The 17,552-nt window shown below is 36.2% G+C and overlaps 1 long non-coding RNA gene across 1 annotated transcript; it reads right to left on the bottom strand.

Annotated features, from left to right (window-relative positions):
- Positions 1-4,461: 4,461 nt before the first annotated feature.
- Positions 4,462-16,098, bottom strand: LOC139122473 (uncharacterized). The gene is made up of 3 exons (XR_011549478.1): positions 15,783-16,098; positions 6,650-6,777; positions 4,462-5,969 (listed from the first exon to the last, which is right to left on the bottom strand). It is a non-coding gene; the product is annotated as an uncharacterized lncRNA (long non-coding RNA).
- Positions 16,099-17,552: the final 1,454 nt, after the last annotated feature.

Below are 17,552 nucleotides of genomic sequence, written 5' to 3'. Positions count from 1 at the left end.
TTTAAAATCCCCCTCAAAATTCAAAATTCCTGTAGAGGGGGACTTGTCCTGGTGTAGCATCCTAGATGAAACACTGCAATGTACTTAAAAATTGTAGAGACTAAAATGAGAGAACACTTAATTGAAAGGCAAGAAATTGCAGCGACTGAATGGACAAAACATTGAACTGAAACAAATAGTTTTTTTGGGTCTTGTTTTTTTTTATTTCGCCCGCCCGCCCTGCTTGAGTATTCCTCTGGAGATGAGAAACAAATAAAAAAATAGGGTCACCCTAAGACAGGTGAACTATCAGCTTCGCAAGGTCGCGCAACTATTCGCTTAATCCATAAAAAGAATGATCGTGAAATTTTAAACAATTGGAGGCCAATCAGTCTCCTCAACACAGACTATAAAATATTAGCCCTAGCACTTAAGTACTTGCTCGACGACTACAGATTATCTTACCACACATAATTGATTCCGATCAAACTGCCTGCATTAAAGGTCGATATATTGCACAAAACATCCGTTTAATAAAAGATATCATTGATTATGCAGAAGACGAGGGTATTTTCGGCGCGACTCTGTTCCTCGACTTCTCAAAAGCTTTCGACTCTCTGGAATGGAATTTCTTATTTGAACTACTTACCAAATTTGGTTTCGGTCCACAATTTGTTCAATATATTAAAACCATTTATAATGGTGGTGAAAGTAGCATTATCAATAACGGTTGGAGCTCTCCATATTTCAAATTACACAGGTGCATCCGTCAGGGATGTCCTCTTTCTGCCCTATTGTTCCTTCTCGCAGTTGAAATTATGGCTTGCAACATTAGACAGAATTCTGATATTCCTGGTATTAGTGTTGGACCTATTCGGGTCGGAAAATATCCTTGTAGAACTGAAATTAAAATATCTCAAGTCGCTGATGATACGACTCTCTTTGTGTCTGATGAATCCTCAATACCAACAGCAATTGCAGTTGTAAAACACTTCGGGAACTTATCAGGTCTACAATTAAATGTATCCAAATCATCAGGTCTCTGGTTAGGAAAATATAAAGATCGAAATGATAAGTTCGCAGAGTTAACTTGGGTGTCAGATCCAATAAAATCTCTAGGTATATATTTTGGATATGACCATGCAAAGTTAGTCCTTTTAAACTGGGAGAAAAAAATAGAGAGACTAAAATCAACTCTAGAAATATGGGGAAAGATACATTTAACACTGTATGGTAAAATTACTATAATAAAATCTCTAGCAATGCCACAAATCTTATTTGCCATGACAACGCTTGGATGCCCAGACACTTATCTGAAACAAATCAATCGTTTATTCTACAATTTTTATGGCACAACGGCATCGACAAAATCAAAAGAAGGACGATAATCGGAGGAATGAACATGCCGGATATTTTTATTTTACAGTCTTTATATGCATCTTGGATTCGTAGACTGTATACCAGTGACGATGCAAAATGGAAAGCTATACCTTTTAAAACATTGGAACTTTCTGGGCCAGATCTCTTAATCTTCAATCTTAATTATCAAATTAGCGTTGTATTTCCATACATTCAATACTGCAAATTAGAATTTTACAGGAATATTGTTCAGGTATGGCACGAGACTGGAGGGGGAAATATGATTCTGCCAAATCCCAGTCACCTAGATATTTAGAATCAAATTATTTGGGGAAACGAAAATATTTTTGTGTAATGGTCAAAGCCCTTACTTTAAGAACTGGATTGACTCGGATATCGTCTTTGTCAATAATATCCTAGACAGTGAGACAGGGTCTATCGATGCAAATCATATTTTACGGAAGTTGAAAGATAAAAGAAATTGGATATCTGAAATGACTATCGTTAGAAAAGCAATACCTTCAAGCTGGAAAAGAACACTTGCAGGAACACGGATTGATTACATACGACGTTCTCACAATGTCCTTTTTTCAAGGGGGGAAACTCTGTATTTCACGAAACCTTAAAAAGTTATCTTCAAAACTATTTTACTCAACCCTCTTATCAAAGCGCTTTTTACATTCCTATAGAGAAGGCATTTGCAATCAAAATATTAAATTTTACACTTCTTCTCAGTGGCATAAAATATGGATTCATCAAACTATCGGGCTTAATTTTAAAATTATACATAATATCCTTCTGAATGGCCTGAATCTTTTACAGTGGAACATTGATACCAGCGGAAAATGTAAAGTTTGCAATGTGACTGATTCATACCAGCACATATTTCTGGATTGCAAAAGGCTTGGCCTATTCTTGCAGCAGGTCAATTCTTTGATGTCAAAACTTGATATTCAAATATCTGTAGATTTCCACATCATTGTATTAGGTTATAAACCACTACATGGATCTTTGTTGATTAGATTTGTCATTTTAGTCATCACGCTTGCAAAGTATTGCATCTTTTCTTCGTGGGTCCACTTTAGAAAAGACAATGACTGCCAAAGAGTAGTGCTATCATACGATGTGTTTCATAACTACCTGCATTTTAGTTATATGATTCACAAATTTAATAACTATCGAAAGTTCTTTGTCTAATACTTGTGTAATTTTTATAAGATTGTAGAGGATAATAGAACAACAACACCAATGACTGTAAACATAAGAATCTTTGCGCTAATTAAAGGGGCGACGCATTCCCCGTACTTAAAGTGCGACGATTGGAATTGCATTGAATGGGCTGCCAGGGACAGGTTTGCCGGGAAAGAGGTTGAAAATTTTCCGAGCTTACCTAAATCAGCGACAGCGATCGGTGTCATAGTAAACTACCAAGAAAGCCTATGGGTTGGCTCACAGCGGTACTGTGCTGCAATATCACAGCTAAGAATTATCGTAAAATTGCGCACGTAAAGGTTAATAAAATTGTCACATTAAGTGCGGGTGTTCCAAGAAATTGTTACAATTATGTCCTGATCGTGTCCGGTGGCTTTACTTTGATGTAACTTAACTAAATCGGGTCCAAGACCTACGAAGTTATGTTGAAAATGGGTCAGTAGAAATCACGTAGAGCCTATTTCTAATGTCTAAATTCGACTAGAAGTTTCGTCATTGAGGTTGCTTTTGGTATCCAGGAAAACCAACACCAAATTTAGTATTTCACGCTATTCGTAATTCCTATTTGCATTATTGATTACAAATAAGGTTGGCTGCAAAAATACCGCACTGAACGTGTCATTCTTAATTCAGAAATAGAATGCTAACAGAGCAAATTTAAGATCGAAATTTGGTCCAATTTTAATGTAAATGGTCAAGTGAATCGATGAAATCATGAAATTTACCCATAGGCCTACTTCGACTTTCATTCTCTGATCTCAGGGTGAAAAAATGGTTGACCGAATAATGTCACGGATTATATTGATCTATTTCTACCTATTTGAGTTCTTTATTTAATTTATTTATTTTAATTTTTTATCGTAAATCAATCACCAGAAAAATTGGTTGCTACGGTGTTAACTGTAGGAACGTTGTTTTCGCCTGTGCGGGCGCTACTCATAGAATAAAAGGGATATTCATTAAATCTGTAATACGTTTCTGTTTACTTTTTCCGACGTCGGAGACCTTCTGTGAAGTGCGCCTCAAGTGTTACAGCTAGGAAAGCTAGCCGAGATTCCCCTCTGCATTGCACCCTGCGGTTACTCACACCTCTATGGCAGGTTTTCAGTTTGCGTAGGCTTTCGGCTACTGCCAAGTAAGTCTCTGGAAATAACTGACATAATTTTTGAATTATCTCGAAACATTCAAAACTCCTCCGGCACAATATTTATCAAATGAGTCCTCTTTGATATAGTAAATGTAGATATCAAGGATACAATCTGGATGAATCTGGACAGAGAATGTAAAATGTCGCCTGTGTGATTATCTCCTCGTGCACATATATTAAGGAAATATAATGTCAGACCTGCTATATTTTAGGAAGTCTATATTAGGAATAGTAACATGTGTGGAATATTCTGTGCTCGATATTATGATAATGCCCCTGTGGGTGCTCACAGAGATTTAGACTGTTATATACATAAGTGTTCTTTACTTGAGATATTTTAGCACTTTTTTGACCGCCCCCCCCAAAAAAAAAACAACAAAAAAAACCACAAAAAAATACAAAAACCAAAAAAAAAACAAAATTGATGGTGGAGTGTTTGATATTCTGATGCACTACCAAACGTAACAGTGAAACAAATTAAGTAAGAATATCGGTTGGATTTGCTGTCCCTCAACGAATGTACTGATGTAATGCATAGTTCATTGTCACTGTTTCGTAATCATCATCTATGGCTTTGACGTCCACGGTTGGAGTTGTCAATTTTGAATCAGAGGAATTTACACAGAGAAAAGATATTTACACACTACCTCAGTTAAATTGTAACTTATCTCTGATGTTTTATACGAAGAGACTTGCATGTATCAAATTAGAGAATAGTCGTCATCGTCATTTGCCGATAAAATGACATACAATTACACAACAGATAGACTTGTAACAAAGACATATTTTATTAAAATGAATAGTTCTTGACTAAGCCAGCGGTGTAATTTACTAACAGACGCTGCTTCTGACGAAGAATATTTTTTAATTCTCTCAAAGACGGAAAGTTAGATCAAATGCATCTACTTTCCCACTTATACATGTGCAATAAAAGCCTTCACAAAACAACTTAAACAATACGCGTATTTAACTCGTTTCTATACATCACATTTGAAAGTGTCTTTACATCCTTTCCTTTTGGTGACATACCAACATAAGCTGTTCGCATTACTGAATTAAACAGGAGGGATATATTTTTTCTAAACTCAGCAGCATTTATGCAGCTGATTATTCTAACTATTGGTATTCCAAAGTGCACACTGTCTATTGGCATTGTAGGATCATATCATCCATGGATGCTGCCTTCATGACGAATGGAAAACTCCATGAAAATTCCTGGTGTTGACGCCTTTCATGCTGTCTTAATGTCAGTGGAAGGTTAAGACCCGATAGTATTGCACAACACGCGAGCTAATAACAAATGTGTGTCTAGCCCAACAGTGAACATAACACAGTGCTTATTCAACTTGAATATAATTTCTTATTAAGGTAACATACACCTCGAACACAATTTCGTATTAACACACTTCGAAAAGTATAGTTTAAAACAAGTGATCATATTTTACTCAAGGACAATTAAAATATCCTCTCTCTAAATCAAAAATATAAATCATTAGCCACCGCGAAAAGTTTTTGACTCGAAAGGCAATCTACGTCGAGTTTACGAACATTTAAAGGTCAGATGGCAACGATTATCTATATTTATTTACTATATGAGAAAAAATGACAACTTTCGAAATTACGAAAACAAAAATATATATTTTCGAACAAGGTCGAAATGAGTCTACACAAGGTATAGACTAGCGAAGTATACCAGAGTTTAAAATTTCAATATATTTCACAGGGATGCATTCACTATGATCATAGCAGAAATAGCATCATTTTCTCTCTGTATCAAAGTTTGCTAACCGACAGGTGTTAACATTGACGAATTTTTATAAAGGTATTCCATTCGTTATACAGGCAGAACCTTTCGACTGCATAATCACTCATTAAACCATTTCAATGTGGCAATTGAACATGATTGAAGAGTTTAGTTGCGTTCCCTCGGCTGTAACATACTTGTTTTTCCTATCTCTTTCATTCGGCTTTGCTAATCCCCGTATTGAAATGGATGAAAGTTTTGTGACAGGAGCGTGTGTTGTATGTTCTATGACCTTCTCTTTAGCAGTAAGTCAAGACAAACAATAAAGGTAACGACAAACGATGACGTCCAGTAGTTTGCGTTGATTTGTATGGCACCATTGTCGGTATTACAACCATCTCGTGTACAGCATGATACGCATCGTTTACTGGTCACACCAAAACCGTTATATCGGCAACCCCAGTCACATTCGTCCGCACAGTTCCTTGCGAAACTAGTCACCACACCATTAGTTTCCGAACGTTCTACCTGCCAAAGTAGCAATATTGAAATGAAACCCATCAGTATATAATAGGAAATCAAATGGAGGAATGAAACAGTGGACAAATACACGCCTTTTGAAACTCCATCAGTTTCCTTAATGATAATGCGGGCTGTAACATTCTATTTGTGTAACTCATGCCCCGAAAAAGTGCCGGTAATTCACCTGAATCTCCAAGGAAAGATTTCCTAGAATTCCACGAAAAACCAGTATAGAGTTTATAAAATCGTTTGAAAAGAGTAAGAACAAAAATGACAAGTTAAATGCTTTCAGTTTCTTCTGTGTCTATCAGATTTCAGTCTGATACCAACACGATTGGAACTAATTTGGGATAATTGGATTTTCATATTTTTCATATTTCTCACAATTGTTAGGTGCCCTATAGCTGAATGTGGCAATATTACAATATACTCTTAAGAACAAGTGTTTAACTTAAACAGAAAAGCAGATGAGCTTACATTTGCAGATTAGACTGACACCATCCAATTATCCCAAATTAGTTCCAATCGTGTTTGTAACCGTGATTCATTTGACCGGTACTATCCAATCAGATTTCAGTCTGATACCGTGACTCATTTGACCGTTACTATCCAATAAATGATCTACCATCGATCTATTGCACGACCTAACATCATATAGAAGAAAAATCAGACAAATAGTTTCTTACCATACAATATATTTCATGCGGTTGACATTGACGTGTATTAAATGTGTCATTTACTCGAAATTGGCAATCTGTGTGATCATATTTTACAGGAAACTGTTCACTGCAGTCGAAACAATTCAAAGCTGAACCTGAAAATAAACAAATTTGTTGTCAAATAGTTTGGGGGATATAAATATAAATATGAAATTGATAAGTTTCATAGTGCGGGTCATAAGCTTAGATACCTATGACCAATGGCAATGATATGCTGAATATTGGTGAGGTTGAATAATAAGTACACAGATATGGACAAATAGTTGATTCTTGAAATATGTACGTTGTTAGTGTGCATTGGTTCACTTTGTATATTACACATTGTAGCTCTTGCTTTAAAGGCAGGGGTCGTCCCATCTGCTGCTGCACGAGTTTCTTGTTGATAAACATTGCCTCTTTCCAGAATTAATGATGAATGTCAAGCAAATGTGAAGCAAACTCAGCATTTGGTGCATGTTCATAATTCACCAGTTTTGTAGCTTTCCAATCACTCCAACACTTTGCCAAATAAACTTAAATTGCGTCCCATCGCTTATATGAAGCTGTCAGCATCCTCACCAGTTTCAGTACGGCTGCCATTCGCACAACTGCACAAGGGCAGTCTTAACTTCCTCAGGAAGATTTCGGCGACGTCTCTCAAACCATATTTGTACGGTTTACGGGTGGCTTAATGAAATTAGGGTGGACAGACGACGGGGATATTGTCGCCGCAGGGCTGAACCGGAGTACAGAGGATAAAGTTAGTGCGGATATTGCGTTCATGCCCGGAGGGTAACTACAGTCAATTGCTGTTGGCCATGCCATTCCTGTTTGTTAAATCATAAACCCTGGAGTGAAGAGAAAGGTGCTACTTTTCTAGGACATTTCAACGTTGATAGACTGCGCACACTTGCCTTTTGTACAGTGAATGGAAATGTGCTTTCTTTGGCCGTGATTTCAATTTGTATTTGCAAGGAGCTTTGGGTACAACGAAAACTTAAAAGTCTATGAGAAAAACTGCCCCATATGCGAGCATATAGATGTTTGTATAGGCAAAGCCAGTATCCTTCTTGGTATTGTTACATCGATTAGCAGCTCAGATGGTTTCAACAGAGTAAAGACAACCAATTTGTAATGACAAAAAATAGAATATGGAAATATGCGATTAGACCTCTTTGTTTGCTGGGTAATGATCAGAAACAAAACCTACTGTTATTCCCATAAGGGAAGCCTACAGTTTTTGCTCAATTGTTAGTCCCGGTTACTCTCCCGCTGCAGCAACCTGGTTAGGTACTCCTGTTCTTTGCACGACAAGGAAACTATTCAAAGTATAATATTTGGACATGTGAAAAAAAACTTATTTACCATCAATCAACGAATGTGTGTATGAAACACTTTGCAAACTCGTACTTCCTATTTTAAGGATGATTGGTTTTGGTGTACCTGACTTTTCTATAAAAAAATCAACGATTTTTCCCAGAATCAGTAATGTTATCTCTTCTTTCAACATCTATGCACTTTGTCGGGTCTTTGGTAGAGTCCAATGCTCTCGATGCAAGGCCTTCTGATTAGTACAGTGGAAGACTGCGCCGGGTTATTCAGTTCATAAACACTGTAGATTTACAACCCATTTACATGTTGGCGACGAAAACAGTGGTGGCGCTGATTTCTGAAACAACATATACACTGAATGAAATATATATCCACTGTCAGATATATGTATCCACTGTCAGATATATGTATCCACTGCCAGATATATGTATATCCACTGTCAGATATATGTATCCACTGTCAGATATATATTAAGAGAGCAACACAAGGATACATTCACGATTCAAATCTAGCCTTTACTGTTATTCAGCTATATGGTTAAATCTCTCTGATACGGATTCTATTATCATTACGTTGACTACAAGTGATTCAATCTCTCTGATACAGAATGTATTGTCAGTACGTTGACTACAAGTGATTAAATCTCTCTGATATAGATTCTATTATCATTACGTTGACTACTAGTGATTAAATCTCTCTGATACGGATTCTATTATCATTACGTTGACTACAAGTGATTCAATCTCTCTGATACAGATTCTATTATCATTACGTTGACTACAAGTGATTCAATCTCTCTGATACAGAATGTATTGTCAGTACGTTGACTACAAGTGATTAAATCTCTCTGATATAGATTCTATTATCATTACGTTGACTACTAGTGATTAAATCTCTCTGATATAGATTCTATTATCATTACGTTGACTACAAGTGATTCAATCTCTCTGATACAGAATGTATTGTCAGTACGTTGACTACAAGTGATTAAATCTCTCTGATACAGATTCGATTAGCATTACGTTGACTACAAGTGATTCCATCTCTCTGATACAGATTCTATTATCATTACGTTGACTACTAGTGATTAAATCTCTCTGATATAGATTCTATTATCAGTACGTTGACTACAAGTGATTCAATCTCTCTGATACAGATTCTATTGTCAGTACGTTGACTACAAGTGATTCAATCTCTCTGATACAGATTCTATTATCATTACGTTGACTACTAGTGATTAAATCTCTCTGATACAGATTCTATTATCAGTACGTTGACTACAAGTGATTCAATCTCTCTGATACGGATTCTATTATCATTACGTTGACTACAAGTGATTCAATCTCTCTGATACAGATTCTATTATCAGTACGTTGACTACCAGTGATTAAATCTCTCTGATATAGATTCTATTATCATTACGTTGACTACTAGTGATTAAATCTCTCTGATATAGATTCTATTATCATTACGTTGACTACAAGTGATTCAATCTCTCTGATACAGATTCTATTATCAGTACGTTGACTACAAGTGATTCAATCTCTCTGATACAGATTCTATTATCAGTACGATGACTACAAGTGATTAAATCTCTCTGATACAGATTCTATTATCAGTACGTTGACCACAAGTGTTAAGAAAGCTTCATTAAGAAAGCTTCATGTTCTCCTATGTTAAACTTTGTCATATTTTATCACTGTTACTAGTAATGTCGAGGATGGCAAGGAACAATTATTCCGTCCATAAAATCAAAAGACTACCAAATTAATCGATTTATTTTATGTGTTGTAAAAGACGGTAGCTAGTTACTGCATGTACTATTATTTATCGTTGCTTAGAGCTGCAGAAATGAGACGACCTTACATCTTGAGTGGTTTTCACTTTGTTTCCCAAGGTGACTCCAAATATCTCCATTGCCAACATTCGTTCCCTCGAAATTTCGCTCTATTTGTCGGGGGCAGGTATCGGAAAATGAAACGTTTGTCCCTAAGGCCGCTTGCTTTCGAACGTCGGTGTTTTCGTTCTTATGTACGGTAATTTATGAAGAACTAAATATAACATTTAAATGTAACGTCTCATTAAAAACCAATCTTCATTAAGGTGTCATAATGAAATGATTTTATGATTATATTGCAGAGGTATGTATGATTTACATTTGCCATCAAATGTAAATGGTACAATTCACCACGCAAAGTGAATGCTTCCCGAATTCAATGACAGAAAATACCTAGAATGAAATGTTACCACAGTGGCACAAATTACAGAACCCCTTAGTGGCCCCAGTACGAATACCGACCAAACTGCGTCGGCTGTTACATTAATAAACATTTTAATGATATTTTATTCCGATGATAGTGTTGAATAATAAAGTTAATTTTATCACTGCATCAAACAAAAACTCGAATACCGCGATCCTAATGGACAGTTGATATTTTATTGAACTACATAAAATATAAAGAGTATAATATGATAAGTACAGGTTACTGTGCCAGTCACTCATTTGTGTTGTTATCCTTTCTGATTCGTTTGTGTTTCATTACTCAAAGGATCAAATATTGGCTCACGTTTCTACAATTTTATTGAATTATGTTTGCGCCAGTGCACCACAATAAAACCATCATAACTCCGTAGCCTCAAAAGAAATAGTATTCCTGCCTCCCTTTGTGTAGGTGCATGTAAATGTACTTTCGCGTTCTCACAACATCCAATCAAGTATTCGCCGATGAAAAACGACCCAAATTTTTACCTACCTTTATTACATAAAGGTTTATTGTATAAAGTGGTTTAGCTTCGTCTCCTTATCTGAGAAAATATAACAACCTGTTTATCGCTTGAAATTGGTATACTATTTTTCGTAATATACGAACTGTGACGAAAATCCTTTGTAATGTTTTTATATATTTAATGGCGCTCGGCGTCTCTTCCATCTGTGTACTTATTGAGAGTTGTTGTCATATTGGAAATTGTTAGGCGTCTACTTCCCTGCCGTTGAATTAAACTAATGATGACGACGGAACATATGGTATTTCCGCAAGATCATAAATGTTTTGTTTCACATTATCTGAGAGAGCGATAACCGGTAAAATGGCATTACCAAATTCCCTGTAGGCAATAGAAACATCATTAAGTTACGTTACATCGAATTGTAGATATTTAGAAAAGTAGGAACCACTCCAAGACAACAAAATGGCGAGATTACGGCAAGTACGCCTTTAAACAGCATCTGCACTTTTGTGGTAAACATTATGAACCATAACAGCCTTCATTAAAAAAAATCTGCTACAACAGTTTGGTTTATATGGCACTACGGAATTTAGTGACGCGATGACATATGACATTAAGCCTATTAACATGGTATTTAGCCATACAAGTTTGACTTGATGAATTTATAAACGAAGGTGACGTCATCATCATTGTTGTCATCGTCATCGTTGTCATTATCATCAGTAGCAGCATTGAAAATGTTCACTGAAAGCTATTTGCTGAGAATATACAGTAGAGGCACTAAATGACGCAATTGATATTTATGAGTCTAATGCTGGATTTTCTGTGACTTTGTACATGACTTTGTAATTTACGTGTCACTCTTGACAAATCTGTGATCGAGTAGATCCATTTCTATGAGATTCCGTCTTTAGCAAAGGAACGAAAGTCCATGTGTCACCTGTCACTGTATCATGTTGCCTAGCAACATTTTGTCATAACAACGGTAATCTGGCTCGTCAAGTGAGTATTTACCACAGGCAACTGGAAGCTGCGAAGTTTGAAATATTTTGATCCTTGCAAATAATTCGTTTTCAAATGATGAATTAATGAAAAGGGCCAGATTGTATTCCATATCGCCCTCTCGTTAATTCTAATGTCTATCAATATGGCCAGTACGTAGCTAATAAGCCCGATAGAGTAATACAAAGTGATATCTTCGGCTAGTTTGTCTCCATCAGTTTAACATAGCGGTGACTATAGTATGATTTGAGAAGTAACAGTCGCTGTTCAAGATTATTTGCACATGTAACTGTTAATTTGACTCGGTGTAACCGGACTATGCGTCATGTACTGTATATAATAACTTTCTATTGTCGCTGTTACGAACACAACTGACGTTAAATATGGGCAGTCTTGACAGTGACTACTGACATCTTGGGTAAACAGTCGTATTCATTGAATTTACCGTCCGTTAATACCTGACCCTCACAAAATGGCATCGTCTAAAGTAATGACTTGACCATTTTGTCAGAAACGTTGATCAAGGGATAAGTCAAGTCACCACAAATATATGATAGAATTTGCAAAAGTACAAGGATATGTTGACAGGAGAACTGGGGTTATCGAACTTATTCAGCTATCTTTCAGCTTCGTTGTCTTTAAATCAACAATGAAAATCGGGGGTCACCGTGCAAAGTTTGGATATAGCGGAACAAATTGCCCAACATTTTGCGATATTCGAAATATAAAATTGCCGCCATCACTGTGACTAACGTTACTGTTTGGGGAAAACAATTAAATTTCAGATTTTCGAAAAACTGTGACGGTGAATGTTATTCTTTCTCCAAGAGCTTTACAACGAGTCCCAACAAGTGGTAGATCAGAAAAGAATTGTAGAAATTTGAGAGTCCAAATATCTGTCCTCGAGGTGCGTTCTACCTTACGTATCCAGTTTGGCAGATGATGTCAAATATTTGTTACCAACGTTAGCAAATTATTAAAATATTCATAAACTAATTTATGTATACTTCATTACATTGCAAAATGTCTTCTGGTGTTGCATGGGGTCGTATCATCTCAGACATTTTTAAATCTGGGCAACACTTATCCGAATTTGCAAAAAAACATTTTGACAATGACATAGTCCATCATTATAAATTGTGCTTGAATTGAAATTTGACCTTTGTGACCAGGGTCCACATTCTTTGTATTTGAAAAGATAACTGACATTGTCATTTAAAAAATGCTCAGACATATCAAACAGTGACACCTACACCTAGAAAGAGGATTACCATGAACTTTCCCGACATTTTACGTCTCATTCCTCTCAAGCTTTCTCTAATTATTGATGTGTTGTCACAAATAGAACTGGATAAACGCGTTTCTTTCTTTCTTTCGATGTATAGCCATTAGTTAACCTCGATCTAGTCATGGTTGTACCTACAGAGCTTCGGCTACCAGCGGTTCAAAACACAATTTAAATACCAAAGGAATTTGATTTCCGATTGTCGATAATCTTCAATGTATTGCATGTCATAAGTGAATGTGAATTAAATTTCAAAATGATGTTGGAGGAAGACACAGCTGGTTGCTCTAATTACTTTCTTTCACCAGTGATTATGTCATTGATGGAGCATATTATCGCTGCGCTAGGGCTCTGCAATGTAATTACAGAGTGCAGCATAAAAGATCAGCAACATCACGATATATCCACGCGACACATTTAGCAACTTCAACACAGTAATTATACGAAGAGACAGAATAGGAAAAGTGTACAAATTTGTGCTGTTAAAAGCAGGACCTGGTTGATATAAAAGAGAACATACATATATGGAAACTACTTCGTTGTACGTAGATTGTTGAAAAACGGGTTCATGTATATTCTACATAAGATTAAACGCAGAATTCAATTTATAAGCTATCATACGAAACGTAGACAACGAATTATTTGAGTTTTTGCACCGACGACAGAATGACTTAGAAATTGTTCTGTTTTGGTGACTTCTGTTTTGGATTGCAATTGAAGAGAAATTACTAGCCATATTCAATAGATGGATCGGAATATGGAAGTTGTGGAGTTTTGTAAAAACACTCAATATGGCTACAGAGCAAGTATAGTTGAAGTAACCTGATTTGCATACAAACATTCTAACATACGGTATCATTGCCTGTCAATAACTACCAATTTTACAGTTTCTATCTAAAGTTTTCAACCATAAAAACTACCTTTTCAAAAAAATGATGAGGTTATGGTGGTTGGTAAAGGTCATTCTATTCCTTCACATGAATTGCTTTGTGTTTGTCGCTAGTATTGGACAAGTGAACGATGACATGACAATATATTGCGGTAAATAAATCGACGACAAAAAAGAAATAAATGGAGGTAAAAAATCAAACAGAAATTCGACATCAATTCCGATGTACAAGACAATTGCTTCTATGCTTGTAGTCAATGCATGAATCTTCTTGACACAGTCCCGATGCGTTCACCATTATTGGACGGTAAAATGCATGCATACAAGGACACACCATTGATATACAGGACACAGAATTGATAATTGCACCACGCTGTTTATCAGAATACCTTTTACGCCGATAGTTAATACTATTTGTACTATCTTGTCAGTCTAGTAGTAATCAGCGGAAAAGATTGGTTTGCAGAATTTCATGATTTAGACGTACACTGAATTTTAATTTCTTCAAATGTATATCATAGGACCAATTTGCATAACGAATTGTGTGACCCCGTAACCTTTGTTAAGTTAATGTAGCTGTTCTTCGTATATTTCCTCTCTGTTTTGATTGTTTTGCAAGGCTGTGACAGTATATCAAAGCAGAATTACCGGTAGCGCTGTAACAGACACAAACAGGGCATAAATTGGAGACTCATCGTTGGACCTGACAACGTTATCTCAGTCAGACGTCACATAATCATGGATACATCAGAATAATCTATTGATTAAGATCAGATAACCGTGCAATATAAAATATTTGGCTGCTTTTTATGACAGCTTGGTCGTATTTAATGTGACATTAGACAAACAAATTCAACATAGAAAATTTTGTAGTCAGCATAGGTTTCATTTAAAGAAATGTTGATACCTAAACACCAATGTGATGCAAACCTGAATGCAAGGTTCTGTCTTGAAATTGAACGGACGGAAATATACAAATTTGAATGTTAGAGTACATATCGAATGTGAAGATGTAAATACCGTCAATTAAAACCTAATTTTCTGTTTTAGTGTTTTCGAATAATATCTGGAAGTTGTCACAGTAATGCAAAATTGACATTAATATGAGAAATGCTTCTGTGTCATTAAATGACGTGTTTAAGTTCTGGATTACAAACAGCATTCTACAAAATACGACATCGTCCATCGCGAGATTCATCCCGGTATTTCATAAACGGAAAACAAAGTTTGGATTTACGCATCTAATATAGTCCGTTGCTGTGTAATAGATGAAAACAAACTCTACCTGTGTAGATATTGGCCATGCAAACTGTGAGTATGGGAAGGCAAACAGACGAGAGATTAATTGATGGCAGTTCCCAGTTGATGTACGTAGTACCCTTTTATGCCAATTATACAGTAAAAATTGGTTTGTGAGACACACGTCTTTTGCCAGGTAATGGCTGATCCATACATGGCAAAGTGTACGTTTGTACAGCTATTATTCTAAGTACTTAGTCTTCCAACAATTTGTAAAGGAGTTTGATAGTTTTTATCCATTCATTATCATTCAGAGTGAAATTTGAATTCATCATTATTATTTGCGTTAAAGGATCATTGGCATATCAATGTTTATCCAGGAAAATACGAAAATTACGGTTACATTTGCATACCGAAACGAACGACATGCTTCCATAAACCTCTGGAGTGATTACCTGTTGGTCACAAATTGTCGTTTGTGGCTCGTCAAGATATTTACATAGCATTTTTTCTATTGAATTCTCTGAAACTATCGCAACGATATGAAAGACCTGATGCAGTATTTTTGGCTTCTGCGGGTATTGTTACAGAAACAAATCTTGCATTAAATATTTCATCATGGGATTGAATATAGCAAGTGTGCTTACCTTCACTGAACAGCACGACAGTGATACAACAAAACAACGACAGCGCAGAGTACATGATTCCCATTGCTCTGTCATAACTAACAAGGATGTTTAACTTCTCGATGGCTTACACGATGTAGCAGCTTCTATTCTTGAAAGCAGAGCTGCTCTGAGATTGAACGTCTGAGAGATGAGCCACTACCGCGATACAGTATGGCTGCTAATGTGGAATTATCAGAGTGTTTCGATGACAGCCGCTTTCTCAGCGTGATCGACAGCGTAATATCACCATGGTAACGAAGTTGGCTATTGACTCACTGCTAGGGATGCTAAATGTAATCCAATATTTGTTTTTCGTTCGATTTTCCTTTCACGTCTGGTATGTTTCCATCTCCAGTTTCACATGGAGGGGAGGGTGAATGGAGAAATCGATTTTGTATCAATCTAAACATTGTATACGCATTTTGCTACCAAGGAAGGTATGGTCAAAATCACAATTTCTCACATCTACCGCTAAGAATAGAAATATTACGACTTTTTCCAGTGCTGTTGAGTTGATTTTCTGTTTTGGAGGAAAGTTGAGCAAAGAGAACAGCATCCCACGATAGTTACAAATGGTTTGGTCCAGCCATCGATTTTTGCTCGCCACTCTCCGTAGTGTAAGTGAAATCCATCGGTAGTCTTACAAACAGTACAATTTATATCTCAAAGTTCCTATCACATCCACCTTATTTACAAATCAATATGATAATAAACATATACTAAACTTGTATAAATGACTGAAATAACATCATTAGGACCCCATTTCAATATTAGCACTGTGACACACAACAAAGTATGGAAGTTTTCTGTGCAACGATAATAAATGAGTCCATTTCATGTTAGCACTGTGACACACAACAAAGTATGGAAGTTTTCTGTGCAAAGATAATAAATGAGTATCTTAATAAGATAATAGAAAACGGTTGTAAATATATCATTGTTAGGAATGTCATATATCTTGCAATGGCAATATTGAACCTATTTGACGAGTTTTACATGGTATGTGTATATATTTGTTTAAATTATATTCATAGACTCTGGCCTTCCCGCTATCCCGCTATCAGGCCACTATGAGAAAATAATCTGTACGCTTTCAATTCAAGTCTACAAACGAACGTCATTGCGAGTAATGGCAATGTAGTTTACCGAAAATACATGGGATATGAGATTTGCGATGGCAATACTCCAGTACATCACCAACTGTGATTTCAACCCATCATTGAGTGAGTAACCAGAAGTCGATGCAAATGACTGGCTCGTTAAAAAGAAATCACGAAAGTCGATGCCTTGCAGAAGAGGTTACATCCGTCAGTCCGTACCTCCGTCAACCGATAATCTATTATTCAAAAGCTGTAGGGATTTTTTGAAGGGTTGGAATTGACACTTTGGTAATATATTGCCTAACCATAAGAGTATGTCAACACAACACCGGTCTGCTGAATAATTACTGATATTTGCCCTTCTCAAAACTGACTTATTGGCAGGAGGATGTAATAAAGCCAGCAACGTGATAAATTTGATATCAACATAACTCACTGTTAAGGTAAATATTTGCCTCGAAACAGGAAGACCTAAAGATTTTGTAGTAACTTTCCTCTAGGAAACTTTCAACCATTCTTTCAAAATCAAGAATAAAAATCAGGGGTCACCGTGCAAAGTTTGGCGTTATGGAAACGAATATACTAATTCAAATTTAAAATTCAAAATAGTTGCAGTCCCTGTGCTAACTCAATGGGGAAAATAAAAGTT

This window comes from Ptychodera flava, chromosome 22 (assembly GCF_041260155.1).
Source record: "Ptychodera flava strain L36383 chromosome 22, AS_Pfla_20210202, whole genome shotgun sequence".
Classification (NCBI taxonomy): Eukaryota; Metazoa; Hemichordata; class Enteropneusta; family Ptychoderidae; genus Ptychodera; species Ptychodera flava.
This window is presented reverse-complemented; position numbering and strand designations above follow the sequence as displayed.